This window comes from Chiloscyllium punctatum, chromosome 21 (assembly GCF_047496795.1).
Source record: "Chiloscyllium punctatum isolate Juve2018m chromosome 21, sChiPun1.3, whole genome shotgun sequence".
NCBI lineage: Eukaryota > Metazoa > Chordata > Chondrichthyes > Orectolobiformes > Hemiscylliidae > Chiloscyllium > Chiloscyllium punctatum.
In genome coordinates this window covers 26,479,722-26,496,377 of record NC_092759.1, presented here as the reverse complement: position 1 = coordinate 26,496,377, position 16,656 = coordinate 26,479,722, and positions in this window count along the sequence as shown.

Sequence of the window (16,656 nt, the reverse complement as noted above, 5' to 3'; positions counted from 1 at the left end):
CTCTGTTTCAGCCGGTCTGATTCAGCCCCTATGGTTCAGCCCCTCTGTTTCTCACCCTCTGTTTCAGACCCTCTGTTTCTCGCCCACTGTTTCAGCCCCTCTGTTTCAGCCCCTCTGTTTCAGCCCCTCTGTTTCTCGCACTCTGTTTCAGCCCCTCTGTTTCTCGCCCTCTATTTCAGCCCCTCTGTTTCAGCCCCTCTGTTTCAGCCCCTCTGTTTGAGCCCCTCTGTTACTTGCCCTCTGTTTCAGCCCCTCTGTTTCAGCCGGTCTGATTCAGCCCCTATGGTTCAGCCCCTCTGTTTCTCGCCCTCGGTTTCTCACCCTCTGTTTCAGCCCCTCTGTTTCTCGCCCTCTGTTTCTCGCCCTCTGTTTCAGCCCCTCTGTTTCAGCCCCTCTGTTTCAGCCCCTCTGTTTCTCGCCCTCTGTTTCTCGCCCTCTGTTTCAGCCCCTCTGTTTCAGCCTCTCTGATTCAGTCGCTCTGTTTCAGGCCCTCTGTTTCTCGCCCTCTGTTTCATCCTCTGTTTCAGCCCCTCTGTTTCTCGCCCTCTGTATCAGCCCCTCTGTTTCTCACCCTCTGTTTCAGCACCTCTGTTGCAGCCCCTCTGTTTCTCGCCCCCTGTTTTTCGCCCTCTGTTTCTCACCCTCTGTTTCGGCCCCTGTGTTTCTGCCCCTCTGTTTAAGCCCCTCTGTTTATCGCCCTCTGTTTCTCGCCATCTGTTTCAGCCCCTCTGATTCAGCCCCTCTGTTTCAGCCCCTCTGTTTCTCGCCCTCTGTTTCAGCCCCTCTGTTTCAGCCCCTCTGTTTCTCGCCCTCTGTTTCTCGCCCTCTGTTTCAGCCCCTCTGTTTCAGCCTCTCTGATTCAGTCGCTCTGTTTCAGGCCCTCTGTTTCTCGCCCTCTGTTTCATCCTCTGTTTCAGCCCCTCTGTTTCTCGCCCTCTGTATCAGCCGCTCTGTTTCTCACCCTCTGTTTCAGCACCTCTGTTGCAGCCCCTCTGTTTCTCGCCCCCTGTTTTTCGCCCTCTGTTTCTCACCCTCTGTTTCGGCCCATGTGTTTCTGCCCCTCTGTTTAAGCCCCTCTATTTATCGCCCTCTGTTTCTCGCCCTCTGTTTCAGCCCCTCTGATTCAGCCCCTCTGTTTCAGCCCCTCTGTTTCTCGCCCTCTGTTTCATCCCCTCTGTATCTCGCCCTCTGTTTCAGCCCCTCTGTTTCTCGCCCACTGTTTCAGCCCCTCTGTTTCTCGCACTCTGTTTCAGCCCCTCTGTCTCTCGCCCTCTGTTTCAGCCGCTCTGTTTCAGCCCCTCTGTTTCAGCCCCTCTGTTTCTCGCCCTCTGTTTCAGCCCCTCTGTTTCAGCCCCTCTGTTTCTCGCCCTCTGTTTCAGCCCCTCTGTTTCAGCCCCTCTGTTTCAGCCCCTCTGTTTCTCGCCCTCTGTTTCAGCCCCTCTGTTTCTCGCCCTCTGTTTCAGACGGTCTGTTTCAGCCACGCTGTTTCAGCCCCTCTGTTTCTCGCCCTCTGTTTCAGCCCCTCTGTTTCAGCCCCTCTATTTCTCGCCCTCTGTTTCTCGCCCTCTGTTTCAGACGGTCTGTTTCAGCCCCTCTGTTTCAGCCCCTCTGTTTCTCGCCCTCTGTTTCTCGCCCTCTGTTTCAGCCCCTCTGTTTCAGCCCCTCTGATTCAGCCACTCTGTTTCAGCCCTTTTGTTTCTCGCCCTCTGTTTCAGCCTCTGTTTCAGTCCGTCTGTTTCTCGCCCTCTGTATCAGCCCCTCTGTTTCTCACCCTTTGTTTCAGCCCCTCTGTTTCTCGCCCTCTGTTTCAGCCCCTCTGTTTCAGCCCCTCTGTTTCTCGCCCTCTGTTTCTCGCCCTCTGTTTCAGCCCCTCTGTTTCAGCCCCTCTGTTTCAGCCCCTCTGTTTCAGCCGCTCTGTTTCTCGCACTCTGTTTCTCGCCCTCTGTTTCAGCCCCTCTGTTTCAGCCCCTCTGATTCAGCCCCTCTGTTTTAGCAACTCTGTTTCTCGCACTCTGTTTCAGCCCCTCTGTTTCTCGCCCTCTGTTTCAGCCCCTTTGTTTCAGCCCCTCTGTTTCAGCCCCTCTGTTTCTCGCCCTCTGTTTCAGCCGGTCTGATTCAGCCCCTATGGTTCAGCCCCTCTGTTTCTCACCCTCTGTTTCAGACCCTCTGTTTCTTGCCCTCTGTTTCAGCCCCTCTGTTTCAGCCCCTCTGTTTCAGCCCCTCTGTTTCTCGCACTCTGTTTCAGCCCCTCTGTTTCTCGCCCTCTATTTCAGCCCCTCTGTTTCAGCCCCTCTGTTTCAGCCCCTCTGTTTGAGCCCCTCTGTTACTTGCCCTCTGTTTCAGCCCCTCTGTTTCAGCCGGTCTGATTCAGCCCCTATGGTTCAGCCCCTCTGTTTCTCGCCCTCGGTTTCTCACCCTCTGTTTCAGCCCCTCTGTTTCTCGCCCTCTGTTTCTCGCCCTCTGTTTCAGCCCCTCTGTTTCAGCCCCTCTGTTTCAGCCCCTCTGTTTCTCGCCCTCTGTTTCTCGCCCTCTGTTTCAGCCCCTCTGATTCAGCCTCTCTGATTCAGTCGCTCTGTTTCAGGCCCTCTGTTTCTCGCCCTCTGTTTCATCCTCTGTTTCAGCCCCTCTGTTTCTCGCCCTCTGTATCAGCCCCTCTGTTTCTCACCCTCTGTTTCAGCACCTCTGTTGCAGCCCCTCTGTTTCTCGCCCCCTGTTTTTCGCCCTCTGTTTCTCACCCTCTGTTTCGGCCCCTGTGTTTCTGCCCCTCTGTTTAAGCCCCTCTGTTTATCGCCCTCTGTTTCTCGCCATCTGTTTCAGCCCCTCTGATTCAGCCCCTCTGTTTCAGCCCCTCTGTTTCTCGCCCTCTGTTTCAGCCCCTCTGTTTCAGCCCCTCTGTTTCTCGCCCTCTGTTTCTCGCCCTCTGTTTCAGCCCCTCTGTTTCAGCCTCTCTGATTCAGTCGCTCTGTTTCAGGCCCTCTGTTTCTCGCCCTCTGTTTCATCCTCTGTTTCAGCCCCTCTGTTTCTCGCCCTCTGTATCAGCCGCTCTGTTTCTCACCCTCTGTTTCAGCACCTCTGTTGCAGCCCCTCTGTTTCTCGCCCCCTGTTTTTCGCCCTCTGTTTCTCACCCTCTGTTTCGGCCCCTGTGTTTCTGCCCCTCTGTTTAAGCCCCTCTATTTATCGCCCTCTGTTTCTCGCCCTCTGTTTCAGCCCCTCTGATTCAGCCCCTCTGTTTCAGCCCCTCTGGTTCTCGCCCTCTGTTTCATCCCCTCTGTATCTCGCCCTCTGTTTCAGCCCCTCTGTTTCTCGCCCACTGTTTCAGCCCCTCTGTTTCTCGCACTCTGTTTCAGCCCCTCTGTCTCTCGCCCTCTGTTTCAGCCGCTCTGTTTCAGCCCCTCTGTTTCAGCCCCTCTGTTTCTCGCCCTCTGTTTCAGCCCCTCTGTTTCAGCCCCTCTGTTTCTCGCCCTCTGTTTCAGCCCCTCTGTATCAGCCCCTCTGTTTCAGCCCCTCTGTTTCTCGCCCTCTGTTTCAGCCCCTCTGTTTCTCGCCCTCTGTTTCAGACGGACTGTTTCAGCCACTCTGTTTCAGCCCCTCTGTTTCTCGCACTCTGTTTCAGCCCCTCTGTTTCAGCCCCTCTATTTCTCGCCCTCTGTTTCTCGCCCTCTGTTTCAGACGGTCTGTTTCAGCCCCTCTGTTTCAGCCCCTCTGTTTCTCGCCCTCTGTTTCTCGCCCTCTGTTTCAGCCCCTCTGTTTCAGCCCCTCTGATTCAGCCACTCTGTTTCAGCCCTATTGTTTCTCGCCCTCTGTTTCAGCCTCTGTTTCAGTCCGTCTGTTTCTCGCCCTCTGTATCAGCCCCTCTGTTTCTCACCCTTTGTTTCAGCACCTCTGTTTCAGCCCCTCTCTTTCAGCCGCTCTGTTTATCGCCCTCTGTTTCTCGCCCTCTGTTTCAGCCCCTCTGATTCAGCCCCGCTGTTTCAGCCCCTCTGTTTCTCGCCCTCTGTTTCAGCCCCTCTGTTTCAGCCCCTCTGTTTCTCGCCCTCTGTTTCAGCCCCTCTGTTTCTCGCCCACTTTTTCAGCCCCTCTGTTTCTCGCACTCTGTTTCAGCACCTCTGTTTCTCGCGCTCTGTTTCAGCCCCTCTGTTTCAGTCCCTCTGTTTCAGCCCCTCTGTTTCTCGCCCTCTGTTTCAGCCCCTCTGTTTCAGCCCCTCTGATTCAGCCCCTCTGTGTCTCGCCCTCTGTTTCTCGCCCTCTGTTTCAGCCCCTCTGTTTCAGCCCGTCTGTTTCAGCCCCCCTGTTTCTCGCCCTCTGTTTCAGCCTTTCTGTTTCAGCCCCTCTGTTTCAGCCCCTCTGTTTCTCGCCCTCTGTTTCAGCCCCTCTGTTTCAGCCCCTCTGTTTCAGCCCCTCTGTTACTCGCCCTCTATTTCAGCCCCTCTGTTTCAGCCCCTCTGTTTTTCGCCCTCTGTTTCAGCCCCTCTGTTTCACGCCCTCTGTTTCAGCCCCTCTGTTTCAGCCCCTCTGTTTCTCGCACTCTGTTTCAGCCCCTCTGTTTCAGCCCCTCTTTTTCAGCCCCTCTGTTTCTCGCCCGCTGTTTCAGCCCCTCTGGTTCAGCCCCACTGTTTCTCACCCTCTGCTTCAGCCCCCCTCTTTCTCGCCCTCTGTTTCAGCCCCTCTGTTTCAGCCCCTCTGTTTCAGCCCCTCTGTTTCTCGCCCTTTGTTTAAGCCCCTCTGTTTCAGACCCTCTGTTTCAGCCCCTCTGTTTCAGCCACTCTGTTACTCGCCCTCTATTTCAGCCCCTCTGTTTCAGCCCCTCTGTTTCAGCCCCTCTGTTTCTCGCCCTCTGTTTCTCGCCCTCTGTTTCAGCCCCTCTGATTCAGCCCCTCTGTTTCAGCCCCTCTGTTTCTCGCCCTCTGTTTCATCCCCTCTGTATCTCGCCCTCTGTTTCAGCCCCTCTGTTTCTCGCCCACTGTTTCAGCCCCTCTGTTTCTCGCACTCTGTTTCAGCCCCTCTGTCTCTCGCCCTCTGTTTCAGCCGCTCTGTTTCAGCCCCTCTGTTTCAGCCCCTCTGTTTCTCGCCCTCTGTTTCAGCCCCTCTGTTTCAGCCCCTCTGTTTCTCGCCCTCTGTTTCAGCCCCTCTGTTTCAGCCCGTCTGTTTCAGCCCCCCTGTTTCTCGCCCTCTGTTTCAGCCTCTCTGTTTCAGCCCCTCTGTTTCAGCCCCTCTGTTTCTCGCCCTCTGTTTCAGCCCCTCTGTTTCAGCCCCTCTGTTACTCGCCCTCTATTTCAGCCCCTCTGTTTCAGCCCCTCTGTTTCTCGCCCTCTGTTTCAGCCCCTCTGTTTCAGCCCCTCTGTTTCTCGCACTCTGTTTCAGCCCCTCTGTTTCAGCCCCTCTGTTTCAGCCCCTCTGTTTCAGTCCCTCTGTTTCTCGCCCGCTGTTTCAGCCCCTCTGGTTCAGCCCCTCTGTTTCTCACCCTCTGTTTCAGCCCCCCTCTTTCTCGCCCTCTGTTTCAGCCCCTCTGTTTCAGCCCCTCTGTTTCAGCCCCACTGTTTCTCGCCCTTTGTTTAAGCCCCTCTGTTTCAGACCCTCTGTTTCAGCCCCTCTGTTTCAGCCACTCTGTTACTCGCCCTCTATTTCAGCCCCTCTGTTTCAGCCCCTCTGTTTCAGCCCCTCTGTTTCAGCCACTCTGTTACTCTCCCTCTGTTTCAGCCCCTCTGTTTCAGCCCCTCTGTTTCAGCCCCTCTGTTTCTCGCCCTTTGTTTAAGCCCCTCTGTTTCAGTCCCTCTGTTTCAGCCCCTCTGTTTCAGCCACTCTGTTACTCGCCCTCTATTTCAGCCCCTCTGTTTCAGCCCCTCTGTTTCAGCCTCTCTGTTTCAGCCCCTGTTTCTCGCACTCTGTTTCAGCCCCTCTGTTTCAGCCCCTCTGTTTCTCCCCCTCTGTTCCAGCCCCTCTGTTTCACCCCTCTGTTTCAGCCCCTCTGTTTCTCGCCCACAGTTTCAGCGCCTCTGTTTCTCGCCATCTGTTTCAGCCCCCCGTTTCAGCCCCTCTGTTTCAGCCGCTCTGTTTCAGCCCCTCTGTGTCAGCCCCACGGTTTCGCGCCCCTCTGTTTCAGCCCCTCTGTTTTTTCGCCCTCTGTTTCAGCCCCTCTGTTTCAGCTCCTCTGTTTATCGCACTCTGTTTCAGCCCCTCTGTTTCAGCCCCTCTGTTTCAGCCCCTCTGTTTCTCCCCCTCTGTTCCAGCCCCTCTGTTTCAGCCCCTCTGTTTCAGCCCCTCTGTTTCTCGCGCTCAGTTTCAGCCCCTCTGTTTCTCGCCCTCTGTTTCAGCCCCTCTGTTTCTCGCCCTCTGTTTCAGCCCCTCTGTTTCAGCCCCTCTGATTCAGCCACTCTGTTTCAGCCCCTTTGTTTCTCGCCCTCTGTTTCAGCCTCTGTTTCAGTCCGTCTGTTTCTCGCCCTCTGTATCAGCCCCTCTGTTTCTCACCCTTTGTTTCAGCACCTCTGTTTCAGCCCCTCTCTTTCAGCCGCTCTGTTTATCGCCCTCTGTTTCTCGCCCTCTGTTTCAGCCCCTCTGATTCAGCCCCGCAGTTTCAGCCCCTCTGTTTCTCGCCCTCTGTTTCAGCCCCTCTGTTTCAGCCCCTCTGTTTCACGCCCTCTGTTTCAGCCCCTCTGTTTCTCGCCCACTTTTTCAGCCCCTCTGTTTCTCGCACTCTGTTTCAGCACCTCTGTTTCTCGCGCTCTGTTTCAGCACCTCTGTTTCAGCCCGTCTGTTTCAGCCCCTCTGTTTCTCGCCCTCTGTTTCAGCCCCTCTGTTTCAGCCCCTCTGATTCAGCCCCTCTGTGTCTCGCCCTCTGTTTCTCGCCCTCTGTTTCAGCCCCTCTGTTTCAGCCCGTCTGTTTCAGCCCCCCTGTTTCTCGCCCTCTGTTTCAGCCTCTCTGTTTCAGCCCCTCTGTTTCAGCCCCTCTGTTTCTCGCCCTCTGTTTCAGCCCCTCTGTTTCAGCCCCTCTGTTTCAGCCCCTCTGTTACTCGCCCTCTATTTCAGCCCCTCTGTTTCAGCCCCTCTGTTTTTCGCCCTCTGTTTCAGCCCCTCTGTTTCTCGCCCTCTGTTTCAGCCCCTCTGTTTCAGCCCCTCTGTTTCTCGCACTCTGTTTCAGCCCCTCTGTTTCAGCCCCTCTGTTTCAGCCCCTCTGTTTCTCGCCCGCTGTTTCAGCCCCTCTGGTTCAGCCCCTCTGTTTCTCACCCTCTGTTACAGCCCCCCTCTTTCTCGCCCTCTGTTTCAGCCCCTCTGTTTCAGCCCCTCTGTTTCAGCCCCTCTGTTTCTCGCCCTTTGTTTAAGCCCCTCTGTTTCAGACCCTCTGTTTCAGCCCCTCTGTTTCAGCCACTCTGTTACTCGCCCTCTATTTCAGCCCCTCTGTTTCAGCCCCTCTGTTTCAGCCCCTCTGTTTCAGCCACTCTGTTACTCGCCCTCTGTTTCAGCCCCTCTGTTTCAGCCCCTCTGTTTCAGCCCCCCTGTTTCTCGCCCTTTGTTTAAGCCCCTCTGTTTCAGTCCCTCTGTTTCAGCCCCTCTGTTTCAGCCACTCTGTTACTCGCCCTCTATTTCAACCCCTCTGTTTCAGCCCCTCTGTTTCAGCCTCTCTGTTTCAGCCCCTGTTTCTCGCACTCTGTTTCAGCCCCTCTGTTTCAGCCCCTCTGTTTCTCGCCCTCTGTTCCAGCCCCTCTGTTTCAGCCCCTCTGTTTCAGCCCCTCTGTTTCTCGCCCACAGTTTCAGCGCCTCTGTTTCTCGCCATCTGTTTCAGCCCCCCGTTTCAGCCCCTCTGTTTCAGCCGCTCTGTTTCAGCCCCTCTGTGTCAGCCCCACGGTTTCGCGCCCCTCTGTTTCAGCCCCTCTGTTTCTCGCCCTCTGTTTCAGTCCCTCTGTTTCAGCTCCTCTGTTTATCGCACTCTGTTTCAGCCCCTCTGTTTCAGCCCCTCTGTTTCACCCCCTCTGTTTCTCCCCCTCTGATCCAGCCCCTCTGTTTCAGCCCCTCTGTTTCAGCCCCTCTGTTTCTCGCGCTCAGTTTCAGCCCCTCTGTTTCTCGCCCTCGGTTTCAGCCCCTCAGTTTCTCGCCCTCTGTTTCAGCCCGTCTGTTTGAGCCCCTCTGTTACTTGCCCTCTGTTTCAGCCCCTCTGTTTCTCACCCTCTGTTTCAGCCCCTCTTTTTCTCGCCCTTTGTTTCAGCCCCTCTGTTTCTCTCCCTCTGTTTCTCGCCCTCTGTTTCAGCCCCTCTGTTTCTCGCCCTCTGTTTCAGCCCCTCTGTTTCTCGCCCTCTGTTTCAGCCCCTCTGTTTCTCGCCCTCTGTTTCAGCCCCTCTGTTTCTCACCCTCTGTTTCAGCCCCTCTGTTTCGCGCCCCCTGTTTCTCGCCCTCTGTTTCTCGCCCTCTGTTTCAGCCCCTCTGTTTCAGCCCCTCTGTTTCAGCACCTCTGTTTCTCGCACTCTGTTTCAGCCCCTCTGTTTCAGCCCCTCTGATTCAGCCCCTCTGTGTCTCGCCCTCTGTTTCTCGCCCTCTGTTTCAGCCCCTCTGTTTCAGCCCGTCTGTTTCAGCCCCCCTGTTTCTCGCCCTCTGTTTCAGCCTCTCTGTTTCAGCCCCTCTGTTTCAGCCCCTCTGTTTCTCGCCCTCTGTTTCAGCCCCTCTGTTTCAGCCCCTCTGTTTCAGCCCCTCTGTTACTCGCCCTCTATTTCAGCCCCTCTGTTTCAGCCCCTCTGTTTTTCGCCCTCTGTTTCAGCCCCTCTGTTTCTCGCCCTCTGTTTCAGCCCCTCTGTTTCAGCCCCTCTGTTTCTCGCACTCTGTTTCAGCCCCTCTGTTTCAGCCCCTCTGTTTCAGCCCCTCTGTTTCTCGCCCGCTGTTTCAGCCCCTCTGGTTCAGCCCCTCTGTTTCTCACCCTCTGTTTCAGCCCCCCTCTTTCTCGCCCTCTGTTTCAGCCCCTCTGTTTCAGCCCCTCTGTTTCAGCCCCTCTGTTTCTCGCCCTTTGTTTAAGCCCCTCTGTTTCAGACCCTCTGTTTCAGCCCCTCTGTTTCAGCCACTCTGTTACTCGCCCTCTATTTCAGCCCCTCTGTTTCAGCCCCTCTGTTTCAGCCCCTCTGTTTCAGCCACTCTGTTACTCGCCCTCTGTTTCAGCCCCTCTGTTTCAGCCCCTCTGTTTCAGCCCCTCTGTTTCTCGCCCTTTGTTTAAGCCCCTCTGTTTCAGTCCCTCTGTTTCAGCCCCTCTGTTTCAGCCACTCTGTTACTCGCCCTCTATTTCAGCCCCTCTGTTTCAGCCCCTCTGTTTCAGCCTCTCTGTTTCAGCCCCTGTTTCTCGCACTCTGTTTCAGCCCCTCTGTTTCAGCCCCTCTGTTTCTCGCCCTCTGTTCCAGCCCCTCTGTTTCAGCCCCTCTGTTTCAGCCCCTCTGTTTCTCGCCCACAGTTTCAGCGCCTCTGTTTCTCGCCATCTGTTTCAGCCCCCCGTTTCAGCCCCTCTGTTTCAGCCGCTCTGTTTCAGCCCCTCTGTGTCAGCCCCACGGTTTCGCGCCCCTCTGTTTCAGCCCCTCTGTTTCTCGCCCTCTGTTTCAGTCCCTCTGTTTCAGCTCCTCTGTTTATCGCACTCTGTTTCAGCCCCTCTGTTTCAGCCCCTCTGTTTCACCCCCTCTGTTTCTCCCCCTCTGTTCCAGCCCCTCTGTTTCAGCCCCTCTGTTTCAGCCCCTCTGTTTCTCGCGCTCAGTTTCAGCCCCTCTGTTTCTCGCCCTCTGTTTCAGCCCCTCAGTTTCTCGCCCTCTGTTTCAGCCCGTCTGTTTGAGCCCCTCTGTTACTTGCCCTCTGTTTCAGCCCCTCTGTTTCTCACCCTCTGTTTCAGCCCCTCTTTTTCTCGCCCTTTGTTTCAGCCCCTCTGTTTCTCTCCCTCTGTTTCTCGCCCTCTGTTTCAGCCCCTCTGTTTCTCGCCCTCTGTTTCAGCCCCTCTGTTTCTCGCCCTCTGTTTCAGCCCCTCTGTTTCTCGCCCTCTGTTTCAGCCCCTCTGTTTCAGCCCGTCTGTTTCAGCCCCCCTGTTTCTCGCCCTCTGTTTCAGCCTCTCTGTTTCAGCCCCTCTGTTTCAGCCCCTCTGTTTCTCGCCCTCTGTTTCAGCCCCTCTGTTTCAGCCCCTCTGTTTCAGCCCCTCTGTTACTCGCCCTCTATTTCAGCCCCTCTGTTTCAGCCCCTCTGTTTTTCGCCCTCTGTTTCAGCCCCTCTGTTTCTCGCCCTCTGTTTCAGCCCCTCTGTTTCAGCCCCTCTGTTTCTCGCACTCTGTTTCAGCCCCTCTGTTTCAGCCCCTCTGTTTCAGCCCCTCTGTTTCTCGCCCGCTGTTTCAGCCCCTCTGGTTCAGCCCCTCTGTTTCTCACCCTCTGTTTCAGCCCCCCTCTTTCTCGCCCTCTGTTTCAGCCCCTCTGTTTCAGCCCCTCTGTTTCAGCCCCTCTGTTTCTCGCCCTTTGTTTAAGCCCCTCTGTTTCAGACCCTCTGTTTCAGCCCCTCTGTTTCAGCCACTCTGTTACTCGCCCTCTATTTCAGCCCCTCTGTTTCAGCCCCTCTGTTTCAGCCCCTCTGTTTCAGCCACTCTGTTACTCGCCCTCTGTTTCAGCCCCTCTGTTTCAGCCCCTCTGTTTCAGCCCCTCTGTTTCTCGCCCTTTGTTTAAGCCCCTCTGTTTCAGTCCCTCTGTTTCAGCCCCTCTGTTTCAGCCACTCTGTTACTCGCCCTCTATTTCAGCCCCTCTGTTTCAGCCCCTCTGTTTCAGCCTCTCTGTTTCAGCCCCTGTTTCTCGCACTCTGTTTCAGCCCCTCTGTTTCAGCCCCTCTGTTTCTCGCCCTCTGTTCCAGCCCCTCTGTTTCAGCCCCTCTGTTTCAGCCCCTCTGTTTCTCGCCCACAGTTTCAGCGCCTCTGTTTCTCGCCATCTGTTTCAGCCCCCCGTTTCAGCCCCTCTGTTTCAGCCGCTCTGTTTCAGCCCCTCTGTGTCAGCCCCACGGTTTCGCGCCCCTCTGTTTCAGCCCCTCTGTTTCTCGCCCTCTGTTTCAGTCCCTCTGTTTCAGCTCCTCTGTTTATCGCACTCTGTTTCAGCCCCTCTGTTTCAGCCCCTCTGTTTCACCCCCTCTGTTTCTCCCCCTCTGTTCCAGCCCCTCTGTTTCAGCCCCTCTGTTTCAGCCCCTCTGTTTCTCGCGCTCAGTTTCAGCCCCTCTGTTTCTCGCCCTCTGTTTCAGCCCCTCAGTTTCTCGCCCTCTGTTTCAGCCCGTCTGTTTGAGCCCCTCTGTTACTTGCCCTCTGTTTCAGCCCCTCTGTTTCTCACCCTCTGTTTCAGCCCCTCTTTTTCTCGCCCTTTGTTTCAGCCCCTCTGTTTCTCTCCCTCTGTTTCTCGCCCTCTGTTTCAGCCCCTCTGTTTCTCGCCCTCTGTTTCAGCCCCTCTGTTTCTCGCCCTCTGTTTCAGCCCCTCTGTTTCTCACCCTCTGTTTCAGCCCCTCTGTTTCGCGCCCCCTGTTTCTCGCCCTCTGTTTCTCGCCCTCTGTTTCAGCCCCTCTGTTTCAGCCCCTCTGTTTCAGCCCCTCTGTTTCTCGCACTCTGTTTCAGCCCCTCTGTTTCAGCCCCTCTGTTTCAGCCCCTCTGTTACTCGCCCTCTATTTCAGCCCCTCTGCTTCAGCCCCTCTGTTTCAGCCCCTCTATTTCAGCCCATCTGTTTCTCGCCCTCTGTTTCAGCCCCTATGTTTCAGCCCCTCTGTTTCTCGCCCTCTGTTTCAGCCCTTTCTGTCTCAGCCCCTGTTGCTCGCACTCTGTTTCAGCCCCTCTGTTCCAGCCCCTCTGTTTCAGCCCCTCTGTTTCTCGCCCGCTGTTCCAGTCCCTCTGTTTCAGCCCCTCTGTTTCAGCCCCTCTGTTACCCGCCCACAGTATCAGCCCCTCTGTTTCTCACCCTCTGTTTCAGCCCCTCTGTTTCTCGCCATCTGTTTCAGCCCCCCTGTTTCAGCCGCTCTGTTTCTCGCCCTCTGTTTCTCGCCCTCTGTTTCAGCCCCTCTGTTTCAGACCCTCTGATTCAGCCCCTCTGTTTTAGCCACTCTGTTTCTCGCCCTCTGTTTCTTACCCTCTGTTTCAGCCCCTTTGTTTCAGCCCCTCTGTTCCAGCCCCTCTGTTTCTCGCCCTCTGTTTCAGCCCCTCTGTTTCAGCCCCTCTGTTTCAGCCCCTCTGTTTCTCGGCCTTTGTTTAAGCCCCTCTGTTTCAGACCCTCTGTTTCAGCCCCTCTGTTTCAGCCACTCTGTTACTCGCCCTCTATTTCAGCCCCTCTGTTTCAGCCCCTCTGTTTCAGCCCCTCTGTTTCAGCCACTCTGTTACTCGCCCTCTGTTTCAGCCCCTCTGTTTCAGCCCCTCTGTTTCAGCCCCTCTGTTTCTCGCCCTTTGTTTAAGCCCCTCTGTTTCAGTCCCTCTGTTTCAGCCCCTCTGTTTCAGCCACTCTGTTACTCGCCCTCTATTTCAGCCCCTCTGTTTCAGCCCCTCTGTTTCAGCCTCTCTGTTTCAGCCCCTGTTTCTCGCACTCTGTTTCAGCCCCTCTGTTTCAGCCCCTCTGTTTCTCGCCCTCTGTTCCAGCCCCTCTGTTTCAGCCCCTCTGTTTCAGCCCCTCTGTTTCAGCCACTCTGTTACTCGCCCTCTGTTTCAGCCCCTCTGTTTCAGCCCCTCTGTTTCAGCCCCTCTGTTTCAGCCACTCTGTTACTCGCCCTCTGTTTCAGCCCCTCTGTTTCAGCCCCTCTGTTTCAGCCCCTCTGTTTCTCGCCCTTTGTTTAAGCCCCTCTGTTTCAGTCCCTCTGTTTCAGCCCCTCTGTTTCAGCCACTCTGTTACTCGCCCTCTATTTCAGCCCCTCTGTTTCAGCCCCTCTGTTTCAGCCTCTCTGTTTCAGCCCCTGTTTCTCGCACTCTGTTTCAGCCCCTCTGTTTCAGCCCCTCTGTTTCTCGCCCTCTGTTCCAGCCCCTCTGTTTCAGCCCCTCTGTTTCAGCCCCTCTGTTTCTCGCCCACAGTTTCAGCGCCTCTGTTTCTCGCCATCTGTTTCAGCCCCCCGTTTCAGCCCCTCTGTTTCAGCCGCTCTGTTTCAGCCCCTCTGTGTCAGCCCCACGGTTTCGCGCCCCTCTGTTTCAGCCCCTCTGTTTCTCGCCCTCTGTTTCAGTCCCTCTGTTTCAGCTCCTCTGTTTATCGCACTCTGTTTCAGCCCCTCTGTTTCAGCCCCTCTGTTTCACCCCCTCTGTTTCTCCCCCTCTGTTCCAGCCCCTCTGTTTCAGCCCCTCTGTTTCAGCCCCTCTGTTTCTCGCGCTCAGTTTCAGCCCCTCTGTTTCTCGCCCTCGGTTTCAGCCCCTCAGTTTCTCGCCCTCTGTTTCAGCCCGTCTGTTTGAGCCCCTCTGTTACTTGCCCTCTGTTTCAGCCCCTCTGTTTCTCACCCTCTGTTTCAGCCCCTCTTTTTCTCGCCCTTTGTTTCAGCCCCTCTGTTTCTCTCCCTCTGTTTCTCGCCCTCTGTTTCAGCCCCTCTGTTTCTCGCCCTCTGTTTCAGCCCCTCTGTTTCTCGCCCTCTGTTTCAGCCCCTCTGTTTCTCACCCTCTGTTTCAGCCCCTCTGTTTCGCGCCCCCTGTTTCTCGCCCTCTGTTTCTCGCCCTCTGTTTCAGCCCCTCTGTTTCAGCCCCTCTGTTTCAGCCCCTCTGTTTCTCGCACTCTGTTTCAGCCCCTCTGTTTCAGCCCCTCTGATTCAGCCCCGCTGTGTCTCGCCCTCTGTTTCTCGCCCTCTGTTTCAGCCCCTCTGTTTCAGCCCGTCTGTTTCAGCCCCCCTGTTTCTCGCCCTCTGTTTCAGCCTCTCTGTTTCAGCCCCTCTGTTTCAGCCCCTCTGTTTCTCGCCCTCTGTTTCAGCCCCTCTGTTTCAGCCCCTCTGTTTCAGCCCCTCTGTTACTCGCCCTCTATTTCAGCCCCTCTGTTTCAGCCCCTCTGTTTTTCGCCCTCTGTTTCAGCCCCTCTGTTTCTCGCCCTCTGTTTCAGCCCCTCTGTTTCAGCCCCTCTGTTTCTCGCACTCTGTTTCAGCCCCTCTGTTTCAGCCCCTCTGTTTCAGCCCCTCTGTTTCTCGCCCGCTGTTTCAGCCCCTCTGGTTCAGCCCCTCTGTTTCTCACCCTCTGTTTCAGCCCCCCTCTTTCTCGCCCTCTGTTTCAGCCCCTCTGTTTCAGCCCCTCTGTTTCAGCCCCTCTGTTTCTCGCCCTTTGTTTAAGCCCCTCTGTTTCAGACCCTCTGTTTCAGCCCCTCTGTTTCAGCCACTCTGTTACTCGCCCTCTATTTCAGCCCCTCTGTTTCAGCCCCTCTGTTTCAGCCCCTCTGTTTCAGCCACTCTGTTACTCGCCCTCTGTTTCAGCCCCTCTGTTTCAGCCCCTCTGTTTCAGCCCCTCTGTTTCTCGCCCTTTGTTTAAGCCCCTCTGTTTCAGTCCCTCTGTTTCAGCCCCTCTGTTTCAGCCACTCTGTTACTCGCCCTCTATTTCAGCCCCTCTGTTTCAGCCCCTCTGTTTCAGCCTCTCTGTTTCAGCCCCTGTTTCTCGCACTCTGTTTCAGCCCCTCTGTTTCAGCCCCTCTGTTTCTCGCCCTCTGTTCCTGCCCCTCTGTTTCAGCCCCTCTGTTTCAGCCCCTCTGTTTCTCGCCCACAGTTTCAGCGCCTCTGTTTCTCGCCATCTGTTTCAGCCCCCCGTTTCAGCCCCTCTGTTTCAGCCGCTCTGTTTCAGCCCCTCTGTGTCAGCCCCACGGTTTCGCGCCCCTCTGTTTCAGCCCCTCTGTTTCTCGCCCTCTGTTTCAGTCCCTCTGTTTCAGCTCCTCTGTTTATCGCACTCTGTTTCAGCCCCTCTGTTTCAGCCCCTCTGTTTCACCCCCTCTGTTTCTCCCCCTCTGTTCCAGCCCCTCTGTTTCAGCCCCTCTGTTTCAGCCCCTCTGTTTCTCGCGCTCAGTTTCAGCCCCTCTGTTTCTCGCCCTCTGTTTCAGCCCCTCAGTTTCTCGCCCTCTGTTTCAGCCCGTCTGTTTGAGCCCCTCTGTTACTTGCCCTCTGTTTCAGCCCCTCTGTTTCTCACCCTCTGTTTCAGCCCCTCTTTTTCTCGCCCTTTGTTTCAGCCCCTCTGTTTCTCTCCCTCTGTTTCTCGCCCTCTGTTTCAGCCCCTCTGTTTCTCGCCCTCTATTTCAGCCCCTCTGTTTCAGCCCCTCTGTTTCAGCCTCTCTGTTTCAGCCCCTGTTTCTCGCACTCTGTTTCAGCCCCTCTGTTTCAGCCCCTCTGTTTCTCGCCCTCTGTTCCAGCCCCTCTGTTTCAGCCCCTCTGTTTCAGCCCCTCTGTTTCTCGCCCACAGTTTCAGCGCCTCTGTTTCTCGCCATCTGTTTCAGCCCCCCGTTTCAGCCCCTCTGTTTCAGCCGCTCTGTTTCAGCCCCTCTGTGTCAGCCCCACGGTTTCGCGCCCCTCTGTTTCAGCCCCTCTGTTTCTCGCCCTCTGTTTCAGTCCCTCTGTTTCAGCTCCTCTGTTTATCGCACTCTGTTTCAGCCCCTCTGTTTCAGCCCCTCTGTTTCACCCCCTCTGTTTCTCCCCCTCTGTTCCAGCCCCTCTGTTTCAGCCCCTCTGTTTCAGCCCCTCTGTTTCTCGCGCTCAGTTTCAGCCCCTCTGTTTCTCGCCCTCGGTTTCAGCCCCTCAGTTTCTCGCCCTCTGTTTCAGCCCGTCTGTTTGAGCCCCTCTGTTACTTGCCCTCTGTTTCAGCCCCTCTGTTTCTCACCCTCTGTTTCAGCCCCTCTTTTTCTCGCCCTTTGTTTCAGCCCCTCTGTTTCTCTCCCTCTGTTTCTCGCCCTCTGTTTCAGCCCCTCTGTTTCTCGCCCTCTGTTTCAGCCCCTCTGTTTCTCGCCCTCTGTTTCAGCCCCTCTGTTTCTCACCCTCTGTTTCAGCCCCTCTGTTTCGCGCCCCCTGTTTCTCGCCCTCTGTTTCTCGCCCTCTGTTTCAGCCCCTCTGTTTCAGCCCCTCTGTTTCAGCCCCTCTGTTTCTCGCACTCTGTTTCAGCCCCTCTGTTTCAGCCCCTCTGATTCAGCCCCTCTGTGTCTCGCCCTCTGTTTCTCGCCCTCTGTTTCAGCCCCTCTGTTTCAGCCCGTCTGTTTCAGCCCCCCTGTTTCTCGCCCTCTGTTTCAGCCTCTCTGTTTCAGCCCCTCTGTTTCAGCCCCTCTGTTTCTCGCCCTCTGTTTCAGCCCCTCTGTTTCAGCCCCTCTGTTTCAGCCCCTCTGTTACTCGCCCTCTATTTCAGCCCCTCTGTTTCAGCCCCTCTGTTTTTCGCCCTCTGTTTCAGCCCCTCTGTTTCTCGCCCTCTGTTTCAGCCCCTCTGTTTCAGCCCCTCTGTTTCTCGCACTCTGTTTCAGCCCCTCTGTTTCAGCCCCTCTGTTTCAGCCCCTCTGTTTCTCGCCCGCTGTTTCAGCCCCTCTGGTTCAGCCCCTCTGTTTCTCACCCTCTGTTTCAGCCCCCCTCTTTCTCGCCCTCTGTTTCAGCCCCTCTGTTTCAGCCCCTCTGTTTCAGCCCCTCTGTTTCTCGCCCTTTGTTTAAGCCCCTCTGTTTCAGACCCTCTGTTTCAGCCCCTCTGTTTCAGCCACTCTGTTACTCGCCCTCTATTTCAGCCCCTCTGTTTCAGCC